Raw genomic sequence first — 14,996 nt, forward strand, 5'->3', positions numbered from 1 at the left:
CTGACCAATAAAGGAAAGCATACCAAATGCCTTCTTCACCAACCCAGCTACCAGCAACTCCACTTTCAAGGAGCTATGAACCTGCACTCCAAGGTCTCTTTGTTCAGCAACACCATTATGTGTATAAGTCCTGCTAAGATTTGCATTCCTAAAATGCAGCACCTCGCAAATTAAACTCTATCTGCCACTCCTCAGCCCATTCTCCCATCTGATCAAGACCCCGTTGTAATCTGAGTTAACACTCTTCGCTGTCCACTACACCTCCAATTTTGGTGTCATCTGCAAACTTACCAACTATACCTCTTATGCTCACATCCAAATCATTTATATAAATGATGAAACGTTGTGGACCCAGTGCCGATCCTGCGGCACTCCACTGGTCACAGGCCTCCAGACTGAATAACAACCCTCCACTACCACCCTCTGTCTTCTACCTTTCAGCCAGTTCTGTATCCAAATGGCTAGTTCTCCCTGTCTTCTATGAGATCTAACCTTGCTAATCAGTCTCCCAAGGGGAACCTTGTCGAATGCCTTACATAGATCACATCTACTGCTCTGCCCTTATCAATCTTCTTTGTTACTTTGTTCCTTCTTCAAAAACTCAATCAAGTTTGTGAGACATGATTTTCCACGCACAAAGCCATGTTGACTATCCCTAATCACTCCTTGCCTTTCCAAATACACGTACATCCTGTCCCTCAAGATTCCCTCCAGCAATTTGCCCACGACCGACGTCAGGCTCACTGGTCTACAGTTCCCTGGGTTGTCCTTACTACCTTTCTTTGAAGTGGTACCACGTTTGCCAACCTCCAGTCTTCCCCAGCATCTTACCTGTGACTACTGATGATACAAATATCTCAGCAAGAGGCCCAACAATCACTTCTCTAGCTTCCCACAGAGTTCTAGGGTACACCTGATCAGGTACTGGGGATTTATCCACATTTATGCGTTTCATGACATCCAGCACTTCCTCCTCTGTAATATGGACATGCGATCGTCTTAGTGCAATACATAACATATGTGGATAACTATCAACATTCTTATCTAATGTGTATGTTCAATAATTTTATCCTTATCCTGAACAGGCCTAGAATTGTGAGCTGTCACTCCTGGGAGCTGTTTCTTTGGCAGTTTTATCTCCCTGTACTTGCCTCTGTATACACATGCTGGGAATATCTCTTATATACAAGCCTCTTGTCTATACTGGTGTGCCAGTATCTGAGATGAAGACTGCCAGGGAATGGTCAAGTAACATTCCTTCACTGCAGTGCAGCCATCTTCTTCAACTGCTGGTTTTGCCTGAAGATTGTGTTTCAGAATTTAATGATCAAAAATATATGAGCTTGCTTATGTAAACAGCAGCAGTTTGTCATACCTAATGAGCTGTATAGGAAAATGGTTTGAAATCCATACTTCCATCTCAGAGGATTAGTGTAAAAGGTAGCCAAGCTATGAGGAGGTGAAGAAAATAATAGTGAAGAGAGCTGCATCAGCAGATTAGTGCAGAAGGAAGTGGAATGAAAGCAAGCTGGCTGTCAGGATACAGAAGTATTGCAATGGCTCCTGTGGAGACAGGTACAAGGTTGGACAGCGAGTAAAGGGATATTTGAGTTAAAAAGCTTCCTTCCCAGGCTACAACTCTTTAAGCATTGTGAAAGTAAGCCTGGAATTCCGATGTGCCAGTGCATCTGGAGCTTATTTTAATTAAGCTGCATCAGGACTTGGTGGTTGAGATGCAGGGAAACCAAAAAGGCAATTGGCAACTCGGTGCATCAATTTGAGGGTAGCCCTAAGAAGAAATTGTTGCTGTCCCAAATTACAAGCCAGGGTATTGAGTTTCTCCCTATTTGGCCTAAGAAATACTCAAACAACGAGAAGCATCAGGGCTTGCATCTCTCAATGTTGGTTGTTTTCATATTATTTTGTACAGCTACCATAAATATTATAATCACATACAGACAACAGCAGAGCTACAATATTTGGAAAACATGTTTCACACCTCGTTATTAAGCAAGACTATAAAAATTATGACTCATCACTGCACTATTGTCTTTTGCATGCTTCTTAAAGCTGCTTGTATAACCATAGACAGCTAGTATTAATACAATAGGTAGTGTCTAGGGAATTAATAGATGTGATATGTTATACAAAGGTATCTGTCATCTTGAACAATAAGTGCAGTGATATATGATGTGTGTTTTTGGAAAACTGTGCTTGAATGTGACTTTCGCACTATATAGACTCACATTTACTTTGATAAGAAATTAGTTGTTGGTTTTCTCCATCATTGTCAAGCAGCCTGCCAAAAATATTGCCTTTCATTTTCCTTGTGACTGTAAATGCATTGAAGTTACTGGGAGTAGGCACATAACGTGCCTTTTTTTCTCCTTGTTCCTATCAAAACAACACAAGAGCATTGATGCTCCAGGGAGATTTGTATAGAATCTGACGCCTGTATCAGCTCTGAAAAAACAACCAAATTACAGTCTGAGGTGATGCAAATGATATCCTTGGTGCATCTTCCCGATCTTCCTGTGAGGCTCTTGACAGCTGATGCCTGGATTAAACAAAAAGACCAGTAACTTATGACTATTAGCTCAAAGCAATCATCTCTCATTATTTCAATTACATGGGTAAATGCATGCAATCATGTATCAAATCACAGCTCCCTTTTGAAGAGGTTCTTTTCAGTGCAGGATTCCTGCCAGAAAAAAAATGTGCAAATATTTACACTGGTCTTTCATCAAACTGCACCTTTGTTTGGCAAAAAACTTCCCCATGGCTACGATTTTGAGTGTGATTTTGCAGAGTAAAAAACAAAAGGAGGATTGGAAACAGTGAAAGGTTTCAGTGGCTCATTAGCAATCAGAAAATGAGACACCTTCTGTTACTTATTGCTACCTGAGCTGGCAGCCTGATTATGGCTGCCATTCTTGAATCACACTACCTGCAAATAGAGATGCACTGGCCAATTCAAGGCTCTTTAGGCAACTATGATTGATGACTCAGTGACTAGGAGAAAATTGCTTTTTATGAATTATTCATCAGGATATCTCTGTGCTGCTAAAGTAGCTGACAGGAAAGTTCTGACACTGTCTGGGCACAATTCACTTACAAATCACTTAGAAGTAAGTGAATATTAAAAATAGCTCAGTTACAGCATACCACCATGGTATCAGGTTGGGACTTTTCTTTGCTTGTTGGAATGACAACAAGAAAATAAAATGATATCTTCCTTGATACTACAACAGTGTTGTCTAAAACTGTGCTGAACAGTTAGAATCAGCTAAATGTTTGCTGATTTATTGCACATCTATGAAATGGTAATAATTTATGATTAAACTTAATATTCCAAAAGTTATCAGATGCTGCAAATCTTAACACTTTTTAACACTTTAGCTACATACAATGTAAAGTGTATTCCATTCTAATTAATAGATCTTAAAGAGCATAAAAACCTTAAAATGTTTTATCCTCATAAAGCTTTTAAAATAACAAATCTACAATTTTTTTTTAAAAGGAAGCATTTCTAACATTTTATGTTTGTTGAATTTGCATCAGTTAACGTACCAGGGCTGCATTTTGGTAGTCCGATAATAATAAGCTAGCTGAACTTTTATAGTGATTTGCGTTAAAGGTCAAGGGTTGTAGTAAATTAATAGTTTTTTCATCTGACTGCATGCTTATTCAGTGCTCTGAGGATGACAGACCTCCTATAACCTTGCCCTGCATAGAAGACATATTGCAGCAATGAACTGTTGGTCTATCAGCACTTTGACATGTGTGCTTGACACTAAGTTTTTGATTGTTTCAGGCCTTGCCCTAGATGCCTGTCATTGTTTGCTATTCCATTGATTTAAAGGCTGCTTTCCTCGTAGAATCAGCTCTCTCTCTCTCTCTCCCTCTAGCTACATATATATTTAAATTTGTGTTTGCTGCACTTCTATCATACTTCCTATAAGAATGTTGCTTAAGGTTTCAGTCTGTAATTTGTTTCTTTTTGATTTATGTCACTTGCTACAAGGTGTTTCATTAAGTGACAACAGCGCAGGATTTCACTAGAAGAACAATTTTCCTAAAAGTGGATTTTAAGGAAAATAGATTGTAGACAGCATATTTTAAGACAGAAAAATTATGTATATTTTTGAAGCTGTCATGAAGTTTTTGAAACTGAACAAACTAATTGTATTTGCAAAAACATTTTGTACACTCTGTGACAGGATACAGGATTGTTATCCAGACACAATGCGACAGAAAATGTACAGATTGTTTGCATTTCAAGAATGTTTACAAATACTTGCACTACATTGATAAAAAGTCTTTGTTATTTTGGTGCCAAAATTGATACTAAAATCAAGACTTCGTTTTTCCTTGTGATATTTCTGGATTTTAAAAAATGTGTTGCTGGAAAAACGCAGCAGGTCAGGCAGCTTCAAAGGAACAGGAGAATCAACATTTCGGGCAAAAGCCCTTCTTCACGTTGATTCTCCTGTTCCTTGGATGCTGCCTGACCTGCTGCGCTTTTCCAGCAACACATTTTTAAGCTCTGATCTCCAGCATCTGCAATCCTCACTTTCTCCATATTTCTGGATTTGTCCTGGAAAATGAATTGACCAGAGTGGACTGAATTCCCATTAATTCCAGGTTATCCCTCCTCCACCTACCCTTAGAATACACTGTCAGGAAGCACTTTTTCACACAAAGGAACTCTCTTCTCCCAAAAGCTGTTGAGGCCAAATTGATTGAAACTTATAAACCAATATTCCATCATTTTGTTTAGACAAGGATATTAAGGTTTATTGAGTGAAGCTCAGTAAAATGGAATGAAGATATGTAACAGACATGAGCTCTTTTCATAGAGGAACAGGCTTGAGGGCCTGAATAACTTATTCGTCTTCTTATGCTTCTTTAGATGGCCACTGAGTTGGCGAGGAGACTTCAGGGCCAATGATTGTCTCCTGTTGGAGTTCTCACTTTGCTGCCTCAGTGGGACGCAGTTTATTACTAGCTGTCAGCCTCCTGACAAAGATAAGTTAGGTCAGCCTCCAGATAGGAACAAGTGTTACCTGGCGGCAGGGCCCGGGTGAAGAGAAGGTTGGAGTCCCCAGTGATGGTGAGGAATTTCCCTACTGCAAGTAGGCAGGCTGGATTCAGAGATATGCCTCTCAGTTCTATGCAGATTAAATGCTTGCCAACAGGGTCAGTACTAAGGTCATAAAGAGGTATTATTCCAGTATAACCATTATGAAATAGCATCAAGAAATGACTTCAACATTGTCAACCTTGAATAGATCGTAACTACTTTCAGGTTTGTTCGATCAAAATGTTTGTAAACATTCGGAATAGTAAATGCTTCTTTGTCCATCTTCAAATAGAAATTACAACTTCCAGTTAACAAAACTGTATCATAAGTTTAAATCCTTAACATACTTAAAGTTGAAATCTAAATGAAAGATTATTTTAAAGGAACAATTCAAAATAAAACAAAGTATACTTGAGGTGCATTTGTCTAGGTATGTGCTGCAACTGGTCAGTGCCAAATAATTTTCTGTTGTAGATGATGATAGAACGCGTAATTAAATAGGAACTTTTATCAGTGTCCTATAGACCAGCCCAAAGTATTTGCAGACAAGGAATACAAAACATTATTTAGATATATTGTCAAAATATAACTCCTTTGCATTTTGTCTGGAATTTATGAAAATGCAATGTTTAGAAAGGGAAAAATGCATATGGCTTCCTCTTTGTAAAAATTGATCTGTTATCCATTTCGTTTCTAAATCATATGGTGAAAAGTATGTGTTTCTTAACATATTTCTGTCATATACAATTTGTGCAATATAAATAATTTTAAGTTAAACTTTTAACCACTTTTTCTACTAAAGAGTTCATTATTTTTATTTGTAATCCAGTTTCCCCGCAGACCAACAGAATTTTTACCACACAAACTCAAGCACAGCTTTCAGACTAGTCAAACCCAAGAGACAAGCAGGAGGAAAAAGCGACTTCAACCTCTCTTTCCTTTGCATTACCCTTCTCGGCTCAGGCTCCATCGACCTGTCAGAGACATCATTGTGATTGACTGCCCTGGCAGATGTGCTGCTATAACAGGTAACCTGATCATCTAGACCCATCTGTCTCTCAGTTCTCTTCAATTCACACATTGAAAAATATTAGAAATTGGGAGGGGTTGGATTCTTTGTTGTGCAAAAATGGAGGGGCTCTACCATCATACAAAAGCTTAACCTCAGGGTGGGAGGATAGTGAGCATAAATGGCATTTTCAAGAAACGCAATATATCTAAAATTAGTGCAATCATTTTAACAGCAAAATCTAAAATCTGTATACATTAACAGAATTTGTAACTGATTAAAGTATTACTGAGAGTGAATCATATTTAAATATTTAATTAATTCTTGATAGCCCTCCCTTACAAAGAAAAATATGAGAAATTAGAGTTCAGGAATGAGATGAAACATTTTGACTGCTTAAACTCATGGTTAGTAAGGCAGAGAGAGTGTTCAGTCATGTGGAGTCAGAATGGATGTCTTGTTCAGCAGGAACATTTTTTTTGGTTGCCCTCCCCAGTTCCCACAGTTCGGCAAATGTTGTGACATAAGTAAGTCGAATTGCTGATTTCACTACTCAAGGATTGGACTGAACAAGTACAGGCAGAGGTAACCCAAGCATCATGCTGAAATGTTAACTAATTTACTAGTATCTGTCTTTCTGATAATTACTTTCCACCAAAATATTTTGCTCTGCTTGTATATGGAACATTTCCTTCCACAAATCAACACTCCTAGAATGTAGACTTGTTCTATCCATCAACAACTACTAGCCAAAGAGGATATAATCTCAAAGATGTCAGAGCATCGCACTCCCTCCATTCTAAGTGTCAGTGAAGAACACTGCAGATATGTTTCCAATGTATTTTGGCAGACCACTGACTCACAGTTACTGGGGTAAAACAACATGCTGTGGACAGACATGAAACGTGAAGAATCTGGTAAAAACAAATGTCAGCCAGCACCCAAAATGGCAAATAACTAACTGTGTGTACATTTCAAAGTGGTCAGTTATTCCAGTCAGCAACAGTCAATCTGTCAAGATTTTTTTAAAGAAACCACAATTCAAAAGTAAGAATATTTGTAGAGTATCAAAGAATGTATTGCTGTTTGTTAAATATAGACAACAGATTGGAACATTGGCGCTAAAAACGATTTGACACATATTGTAATAACTTTTTTAATTCAAGCAAATTATCTTTTCTATCATGGAAGAAATTGTAAAACAATGTATACAATTTATGCTTTTATTATTATACCTCAAGCATCAAATATGTACTGTAAAGTTAATGTTTTCAAATTACAATTTTATAATGCAAAGTTTCTTACCTTTCGTTTTAACCAGACCATGGCAGTTGACAAATTATTTTGAACAGATTTGTAACAGATATGTAAATATGCCTTAATTTTTCTTTTCCAAAACTTCTTTCAATGACCTTATTCTAATGGTTTTACTGTTGTTGCAGTATAGAGGACAGGATCAGTGATTGTCAAGTGTGTTAATGTGATTCTTGTAGCTGAGGGAAGAGCTAGTGTGGGTAATTTGCACTTAAGCAGATGACAGCTGTTGAGGAAAATTTGAGAAAGATAGCTAGTGAAAAGCACCTTGCACCTTCACTGATTATAGTTCATCTGATAGCATCAAGGAAGCAATGTCCAGTAGGTGCTGTAATACAGACTTTAAAATACCTTGATGGACTTATATTGGACTGAAAGAGACGAGAATCCAAATGAAAAGCTGCACGTGGCAGGATGACTTGGTGGGCCTATGTGACAGAGCAAAACAAATTCCCCTTATTTTATCTTAGGTTCAATTTGATGAACTTCTGCTATATTGCCACGACACTAACAAGTGCCCCATCTAGTGGCTTTAACAACAATAACAGTTACAATAACCAAATTGTATTAGAATTCGTCAACACTTTTCTCATAATTATATATATCCAGTTTTGGCAACGAAGAATTTTTTCTCCATTCCATTTAATTAATTTAGCTTTGTCGCAAAGATGCCTTTTTTTTTCTTTTTCTATCCCTTTTTTATTCCTTTAACATGATATTTTGATCCTAAAACAACCTCACGTTATCCATTTAGGAAGCATGCACTATGATACATGACTAATCCAACTAATTTTTTTCTCCTTTTTTAACATGCCTAATTTGTATTTTGGATAATGAATATGCGCAGCTAGTAATTTTTTCCCCTGTGAGCTGTTTTTTAATCTCATAATATTTTCCGATATTTTGCAGTTGTAATAAAAAGGCTGATGTGAATAATGAGCTAAACAAGATCACTGAACATCAGTAAATGACTTGTCTTCTGCTGATACCATCACTCTATTTCAACTTCTGTACCTTATTTGAGTTTGAATTGTATGGAGTTGCTGACCCCACATCCTGTCCATCACAAAGATAATCTATTCCATCTCTGTTAGATCATTTCGCTCCACCCCACCTGCCTTTGAATCCCATAGGCCTTTGTCACCTGCAGAGTCAATTGCTTCAGCACTCTCCTGACAAGCTCCTATTCTTTATCCCCCATCAGGTCATCTAAATGTCTGCTCGCTGTATCTAATCATGGACAAAAACCTGCTTGCTGTTTGCCCATCACTCATCACTTTCCAACACTCCAACATCTCCGTTTATTTAATGCTTCTTTCGTTTTGAGCCTTCCCTGGCTTGATTAACCCTCTTTCAGTGCTACGACCCTGTTCACTTGTCTATCCCAGAACTGTCTGTTTCTCTGTACATTGCTCCTTTTGTTTCGTTCCAATCATAACGCCTCTTGCTATTCAGGGCCCATGTTTTATAATTCCTTAAATTGTATTCGGAATACCAGTACTGTCAGCAAGTAGTGCATTCTGATTATGTACCCTTGGTGGCTTGTGACTGGAATAGTTCATTGCCACCAACGCTCCATTCTATTGGTTTAAAGTAAGCAATAAACAGGAAGGCATTTCCTGATAGGGCACTGCAACAAAAAATCAAAAGGTTAGCAGGAGCTTACAACAGAACACCTTCCTTTATACATTGAGTCTAAGGATCGATCTATTGGCAGGGGTAGAAGACAGACCACTGTAGAGTATAACAAGAAGAGCCATTTGTCTCACATAACGAGGTCTAATTTACTGAATGCTAGTGATAGGTACAATTCGCATTAACTGGTTAGGCAGAATGGCAACTGTCATGAGCCAGATCTGTTAGGTCAGTCTCCATTAGGGCCTTATGCAGGGATAATGACTTCTCCATTTAAAGCCTGTGTGACAGCATCAGAATGGGTGGAGCTCACTATAGCTCAACATTAACTCTGTCCCCAATTTCTTCATCAACTTCTCCCCCAACTTATTTTCCTCTTAGTTAACATCATGCACTTGAGTATATTCATAGATTCCCGACAGTGTGGAAACACATGATACATTCAAGTACATATAATAACTTTTACATTTAATACTACTCTGTCTCAGTCAAAGTCTCAGAAATAGGTGATCTGGAGGCTGTGAACTTTTTCTAGAATGTATATCCTTCTGAATTCAAAGGTTGATAGTGATTCTGATTGCTTGGAGATCATTTCTCAGAGGCCAGAGGATATTTTATCCATTGGGTGTCTTTTGTGGAGGTTCCTGTTGAATGTAACAGTTGATCCATGAACTTAATACAGAGGACTTTTGACTTTGAGTTTCCTTCAGTTTGGTAACTAAGGTGGAAATTCCATCCCTTCATTTGGGAGCTTTTAATCTCATGAATGCCCATCATGGCTGGTGACTGTTCAGTTGAAACAAGTACTTTCTTCCTTGCTGTATCTTGGATTCCTAGATCAGGGAATTATTTTTGATTTGAGCAGGTATTGTCTTTTTTGTATTATTCTGTATCTTCAGACTAGGAAGTTACTTGTTTCTGTACATCTCCTAAATACATGAACATTGTTCTGACTTCCTTGGAGTTATATGTAGCTCCAGTCCATGGTGTTCAAGCAAATCGTTTCTCTCGATCTGCAGATATACCGGCAGATAGTGTATCAGATCTTTACATCAACTTGTTGATTAGGGTGCCTTCTGGGTGACTAGACATTTTCAAATCCTCAGACATGTTACTGAAGGATTTCTCACTATTTTTGTCCCTACCATTGTCTTTTAAAGCAGAAGAGTCCAACAAATTACAGCGTTCTTCGCTGAGGATAGGAATTAAAAAAAATTCTCCCCATTCTGTTAAACTGTGATTTCCTTCCTGTTAAAGTCATGGAGTCATAGAGATGTACAGCATGGAAACAGACCCTTCGGTCCAACCCATCCATGCCGGCCAGATATCCCAACCCAATCTAGTCCCACCTGCCAGCACCCGGCCCATATCCCTCCAAACCCTTCCTATTCATATATCCATCCAAATGCCTCTTAAATGTTGCAATTGTACCCGCCTCCACCACTTCCTCTGGCAGCTCATTCCATACACGTACCTCCCTCTGCGTGAAAAAGTTGCCCCCTTGGTCTCTTTTATATCTTTATTAAAGAATTCTCAACACCGCAATCTCAATGGATTCCCATGGATTGAGGAAGCCCAATAAATTTTCCATTAGGTATTGCTTAACAGATAAGTCATCAACTGCTTTCCCCGAAACAATGTTGTCTCAAAATTAGTTGAACCCCTTCTGCTGCCATGATGATATTAAGGTCAAGACAAAGGTAAAGGTGCAGGCTCAAAAGAGAGGAGTACAAAAACGAGGAGTCAGGTGGCTGATGAAGGATCAGCGCTCTGAAAGCTACTGCTTCCAATTAAACCTGTTGGACTATAACCTGGTGTTGTGTAATTTTTAACTTTGTACACCCCAGTCCAACACTGGCATCTCCAAATCAAAAGAGAGGAGTGTTGATTGTGAACCACATACACATATTGTATTCTCATGCAAAGTTTGAGTTGCAATTTTACTTGCAGCAGGCTTTTGATCTTCGTAGTCATTCCACCTGTGCCACATAGTTTAACCTTTGTGGGCTGTAACCTCACTTTGTTCAGCTGTGGCATCTGATCCAACAGGATAGTGACATTTCTTCCATATCAATCTAAAAATGAACAAAATGTCCCTTGCCATTTGTGAAACCACGGTCAGTCAAATCACTAATTGTGTTCAAAACAATAATTTATTCGAGAAATACTTTTGGCATCTTTTCTAATGGAGAAATGTTGACTAATGCTCTAACAGAGGTGGACCAACCACATTAACATTCTTGTAAGAGTCAGCATTGTTCTTTTTCTTTTTCTGAAGCTGTGTCCAAATACAACTGCACAGCTTCTGGAAGTGATCTACAATTTTATAGAAATAGGAATGTTTCATTATAACCAGGCCTGTGAAGCTTTCTTGTCCTATGGTACTGGAACAGACCTTTCTTATATGCTGTGTGGTTTCCCTCTGCCTTAGCTAGTCACGTGCCTCTTTAGAGTGTCTGTACCTCTATGAGTACGTTATGCTGATTTCCTGAGTAGGGTGTTCCTCTGCAGATCTGTTTCAGAGTCCTTTTTGCTTCTGCTTCCAGCACAATTTACATAGCATTCTACACCATCAAGTCTTCCTTTGACTATAATAAATCTGACAGACTCCTCAATTGTTTCAACGACAATTCTGTCTCTTATGAATTCTGATTTCAAATCTCCATGGTATTAGTTTTCCACTTTTTGAATGGTCGATCATTCATTTGAAGTTGAACTCTTCTTTTTAATCTTCCTCATCCCATAATTTATTTCGTTCTCAAAATAACTATCAAAGGCTTTTCAAACTCTCTCAAAAGTATCACTGCTTCCTTTTACATTTTGGTGATTCAAATTGCCATCTGCCAAAGCACCTCGTGAATACAATGATGTATTCATTTGTTCAGCATCAAAATTAGTTTTTAATTTTGAAGTAGTTCTGTACCTTAAGAATGATCTTTTCCAAGATTTCCAGTTCTGTTTAGCTGATTTGTTTTGCATTAAACCCACTAAGGAGTATTATTTCTCCTTTCATTTCTTCTTTATCTGTTTATGTGTGTTGTGAAACTTGAAAGGGTTCAGAAAAGGTTTACAAGGATGTTGCCAGGGTTGGAGGATTTGAGTTTTAGGGTTAGAGGCTGAACAGGCTGGGGCTGTTTTCCCTGGAGTGTCGGAAGCTGAGGGGTGACCTTATAGAGGTTTACAAAATTATGAGGGGCATGGATAGGATAAATAGACAAAGTCTTTTCCCTGGGGTCGGAGAGTCCAGAATTAGAGGGAATAGGTTTAGGGTGAGAGGGGAAAGATATAAAAGAGACCTAAGGGGCAACTTTTTCACGCAGAGGGTGGTATGTGTATGGAATGACCTGCCAGAGGATGTGGTGGAGGCTGGTACAATTGCAACATTTAAGAGGCATTTGGATGAGTATATGAATAGGAAGGGTTTGGAGGGATATGGGCCGGGTGCTGGCAGGTGGGATTAGATTGGGTTGGGATATCTGGTCAGCATGGACGGGTTGGACCAAAGGGTCTGTTTCCATGCTGTACATCTCTATGACTCTATGTATGCTTGTACTGGAAAGCTATTTCACATCTGTAACATCACAGTTTTCTTCAATCTGATGCCTTTCAGCTTTTCTTCTAATACTAAATCAATGGTGTTGTAGAATTCTGATCCCTTAAAGCTGTTTCAAACTTCTAAACTTCTGTTATCTGAAAAGACTATGAAATACTTCCAGTGAAACTTTAAAAGTTAATTAATGGGTAAAATTGCATTGCATTGTTTCGGGGCGGCATCATAACTCAATGGGTAGCATTGCTGCCTCACAGCGCCAGGGACCTGGGTTTGATTTTAGCTTCGGGTGACCATCTGAACGGAGTTTGCACATCCTCCCCGTGTCAGTGTTGGTTTCTTCCGGGTGCTCCGGTTTCCTCCCAATATGTCCAAATACGTGCAGGCTAGGTGGATTGGCCATACTAAATTGCCCATAGTATCAAGGGATGTGCAGACTAGATGGATTAGCTATGGGAAGTGCAGAGTAGAGGGGGTGAGTCTAAGTGGGATGCTCTTCAGGGGGGTCAGTGCAAACTCAACAGGCCAGATGGCCTGCTTCCAATGTAGGGATTCTATGATTTCAACTTTCAAGTTCAGCTAAATACCAATACTGCATTTTTATGCTGCCTATTTGGGTTTTTCATGCCTTTTTAAAAATAGGAATGGTGGTTCCTTCTGGTGGTGATTGTGTGGGTAGGGTGTGAGAGCAGGGTGGTGGGGGAGGGGCGAAGGTTTTTACAGTGCAAATGCAGCTTTTCCTGCTTCTTGCCAGGTAGGGTTTCCTGCCTTTCATGTTCTCAACCACAAAGCACATTCCCTTGTATTACTTTTAAAGTGAAGTCTTTGTCTGCAGCTTTAATCAATCTCCTTGCCAAAATCACAATTTAAATCCTGAATGTCCTGATCTTTTAAAAGTAATTGTTCAAATATCTTTCACTTCAAATCTTACAAATCTTGCCCCTTCGGACCTTAAGTAAAATCTGTAACCTTTTGAATGCTACAGCCCTGGTATGAATTATTTTCTTCTTGCTCTAACTCGCTGCTTTGCAGTCTTGCCCTTCCTGGATCCCATTTGTGTTGACAGTGTTGCTCATTTTGAGAGATGAGAACTCTTTCTCTCACTTTGTCTCACTTTCCTTCCTTGCCTTGGTTTTGTGTCACTATGTAAGTCTTCCCCGCTTTCCATCAGTTATCTCAAATTTTGGAGCCTTCAATTGCTCCTTCTATAAGGTCCAGCTCTCAGTGTGCTTGGATTTCACGCTGTATTCCCTGATTCTCTTGCCTGTCCTGAGATGAAGATTCTCTTCAGGTGTGCTGTTTTCACCCTGTTGCTCCCACCAATTGTCCATTTTCAAATTTCAGCTGCTGACTGGCTGTATCTCCTTAAAGCAGCAATGGTTTTAAAGTGAAAAATTCACTTGTTTCAAAAGGTTTTGTCTTCCAGCTCAATACAAATCCTTGCTGCTGGTCATCATGTTGCATTGTCAGATCCCAGTACTGCTGGCAGGTCATGACTTCTGGTTACCAACCATTGGAACTTGGGGCTGGTGTACTACACAATCCTCCTTTCCATTATGACACTAAGGGCTTGTTATTTTATTAGTGGTAGAGGATAGAACCTTACAGACTTTGTCGAAGAAGCTTCATTTTCCTTACATAACAAGGGTTGAAACTCTCCAGAAATTAGCTGAGTCAATTTTGAGAGTTTCATGGAAGGTTTCATTCTGTGAGCTCTAGCAACTTATCATAGTGACCAAGGTCTCTGCTGCTCCCTTTATTGTGTATGTGCCACACCCCTCTTGCGTGGTTATCAGCGAGGCAGTACGTTCAGCTACCAAGACTTTCTGGGATTCCCGATGCAGACACCATATTTAAAACCCAACTGTGCACCAGATTACATACAGTCAACCAGGAATAAACATTCACAGTGCACATAGCCTGAGGGACATGAGAAACAAAAGATTCTGAGTGCACATCCATGGTGCGAGTGGCACTTGTTTGGAAATAAGAAACTCAGATTTGTAAGTGTATTGTTACTTTACATCATCACCTGTCATTGGAACTGCAGCTATAAGAATCACACTACGCAGGCAGCCTGTATGTAATACCATAATATGTTCGAACCCTATCGAAAGGACTGCTATTCTGTCCCTAACATTCAGCATAGCGTGACATCTTGCTGTGGTTCAATACGGGAACATCACATGCTGGAAAGGATTCAGTCAGTTGAGAGCATTAAATTTTATTAGACAATAGAAAAAGTGAAAGTAAACAGAAAAGCTGCATTTTTTCTGGAAACAGACAGAGGCTTCTTGACTTTTGAACAACAACAATTTTACAGTCAACGAATGATGACTTTATCCAAATCAGATCTGTTGGAGCAGGGTGTCAGTTAGGTCCAATCTGGTTTGTAGTGTCTGATA

This window comes from Hemiscyllium ocellatum, chromosome 8 (assembly GCF_020745735.1).
Source record: "Hemiscyllium ocellatum isolate sHemOce1 chromosome 8, sHemOce1.pat.X.cur, whole genome shotgun sequence".
In the NCBI taxonomy this organism is placed as follows: domain Eukaryota; kingdom Metazoa; phylum Chordata; class Chondrichthyes; order Orectolobiformes; family Hemiscylliidae; genus Hemiscyllium; species Hemiscyllium ocellatum.